Source organism: Echinops telfairi, unplaced genomic scaffold (genome assembly GCF_000313985.2).
Source record: "Echinops telfairi isolate 266 unplaced genomic scaffold, ASM31398v2 ScPeMD7_7472;HRSCAF=8510, whole genome shotgun sequence".
Taxonomy (NCBI): Eukaryota; Metazoa; Chordata; class Mammalia; order Afrosoricida; family Tenrecidae; genus Echinops; species Echinops telfairi.
In genome coordinates this window covers 48,096-50,869 of record NW_022111376.1, presented here as the reverse complement: position 1 = coordinate 50,869, position 2,774 = coordinate 48,096, and the positions used below count along the sequence as shown (strand labels likewise).

The 2,774-nt window shown below is 43.1% G+C and overlaps 1 protein-coding gene across 1 annotated transcript in view; it reads right to left on the bottom strand.

Moving 5' to 3' along the window:
• The window catches only part of LOC101646139 (melanoma-associated antigen B16-like), a 6,675-nt gene extending 6,214 nt beyond the window's left edge, over positions 1–461 (bottom strand). The window contains exon 1 of the mRNA XM_013008661.2: positions 266–461. The gene's annotated coding sequence lies outside the window, so the exon portion shown is untranslated. The remainder of the gene's footprint in view (positions 1–265) is intronic.
• Positions 462–2,774: the final 2,313 nt, after the last annotated feature.

Genomic DNA, 2,774 nt, shown 5'->3' with positions numbered 1-2,774 from the left:
GGGGGGGGGGCAGAATATTGTATGGACCTTCTCCACTCCGAGGTGCGTGGTCCTTCAGCCCCCATTCGGTACCTGGACTCCTGCAGGGTCTGGATTTCTTCCTCCCTTTTATGAACTGAGGTGGATCGCCACAGCACAGGGCCCGGCCCCCTCTCCCTCTAAGCCCGGCTATTCTGCGCTCACATGAGTGGCCACAAGGAACAAAAAGATCCAGGGCGCGGTCCTTATCTCGTGTAGCTTGCTCAGTCCCCACGCAATGCGTTACCTTGAACACCGCGAGCCTGTGGAACCTGTGGAGAGTCTCCCTTTGTGCCGAAGAGATGGCGCAGCCTGCAGACCAAGCTCTTGCTCAGGGATTTCCGGTGTGGAAGTTAGCGGAAGCACCCTCTGACCTTTGCTGTCGAGTTCTCCATTGGCTAGCTCCAGGGGCGGGGCTGATGGCACACACGCACTCTCTTTTGGAATGGGGAAGTAAAACAATGCAGGTTAACGTTCATATTCAGCTATTTAGTTCCTCTACGGCCAGTCGTAAAAGAAAGTCAGAAAAAAGTGTCTGCCATTAACACACGATTATACATTATGTGAGGAAAATTTGGAGGGGAACCTCATTTAACCAATAGTTGGCATAGGTTCAATATACAAAAAATGTACTTTGCAATGTATGGCAACAACCTCAGCTGGAATATAGTCTATTCCTTTGAAATAAGCAGCATGGGTAGGGCTTCGCATCACTCAAACCGAAGAGGAAAACCTGAAAATCTGGAGCGAGGCAGCAGGTTGGTACTAAAAGTGCTGGAGTTGAATGAACTGGAGAGAAGGGAAGAACTTGCAGTTCCCTTTGACAAACAGCGGCTTGTTCTTCTGTCCTTCACAAAGATAACCTGCGGCTTCCATGGGTCTCTTTTCATAAAACAAAGTGCCGGACTTTGGATTTGGCAGTGGTTGGGAAGAAAGAGATCTAATTCCACATTCTTTCCACCTCCTACTTTCCCAAACAACTTCCTGACCTTGGGAACACGCGATTTCTAAGTATGCCATTCCACACAATGCAATGATTTAGCCCCAGCTGGTCCCCTTGAATTGGAAGGATCTTTACATGCAGACACTTAACTTCCTCCCACCTTGAAACCTTTCTCTCACCTAATTCTATTAAAGAAACTACACACACTCACTTGTTACTTCTCCCTGTCCCCTTTTCTTCTCCTTTTTCTTAGAGCCACTCTTTCTTACTGTATGCTAGAAAGGTTCCCTTTTATTATGTTTAGTGTTTACTGTCTCTGCAGGGTTTATTGTCTGCACACAGGAGAGAGCATGCTTTTATCACTAACCTAAGCCTAGTGCCTAAAACATATCTGCAACACCACCAACGCGTTGTTGTCAAGCCCATTATGAGTCCCAGTAATCCTTTAGGATGGAATAGATCTGTCCCACAGAATTTCCAAGTCTGTCATTTTAATAGAAACAGATGGCTACATTTTTCTTCTGGTGAGCAGCTGGTGAGTTCAAACTCACAATCTTTCGGTCAGCATCCAAGCATTTAAACTCTGTGCTACCAGAGTTCCTTTGGGACACAGTAGATTCTCAATGATAAGTGGATGAGCAAATGAAGGTTTCTGCGTTTACGTAGAATGTCTGACAGTTACTTGAGAATGTTGTTACAGCAAAGATTTGTGAGTGACTGCTTGGCAAACTTGCTTTGATTGTTCAAGGCCACTCTTGACTTTGGACTGCGCTAGGCTGAATACCAGCACATTCTTATTGCGCAGCTTCAGTTGAAATGTTTGTCATGTTCCCACAGCACCTGTCAGTGCAGACCTACTGTAATGTTCAAAATAATACCTTCTCTTTAGCTGCTCTATATTGACTACTTCATGTTTAAGGAGACCTAGGGCACCACTTGGACATATTGAAATGTTCATCAACTGTATCTGCAGTTGAGGTAAATTATTTAACAGGAAATTGTCCACAAATCTTCTCAATATATGAGAATTCCTATTTAGGTGGACATTTGTTGATACAAACCTTACCTCTAGCATGTAATCCAAGTTATATTTGCATGTAAGTAGGCCAATTGCATTTTGAAATTTTTTAATTAATGCTTAACCTTTTAAGACTTGACTGAAGACTGGCATTCTCTTTTACTTCATTTTTACTATATTTTTAAATGGATAATTTCATCACACTGGGTTGTCTAGAGAAACAAATCCACTGACCGTCGGATGATGTATAAGAGCTTTCTATCAAGAAGACTTCCCCACCCAGTGCAACTGAAATCCATAAGTCTGATGCTAGTCCACAGGTCCCTCTTCAGACTCATGTAGTCGCATGCCAGTGATGCAGAAATGCGAACCTGGAAGCAGGAAGAGCAAAGGCAGGTAGGTGCACAGTCAGTGGAGTGCATCCAAGGTCAATGGCAACATGGAAGGGCACCAGCAACTCAGACAAAGTTCCAGCAGGCAGGAAGATGGAGGGGCAGAAAGAGAAATTGTCTCTGTCCTTAGTGCTCTTATTAAAAAACACACAAACTTATGATATTAAGGAGATGTCATCAGACTGCCATTTGATTGGCAGGTTTGATTCTACCACTAGCCAGTACAGTGGTGTCTAGTTGATATAATAATTACTAACAACCATAGCAATTGACAAGAGATGTGAAGGAAAAAAACATACGCAGAAAAAATATCTATCAAAATTTATGTATAATTTCATTAGTGTTTACCAAAGGTAGATTTAATTTTAGGTCATCCATTTTATCTGTCTTTAGTTTCTTTTAC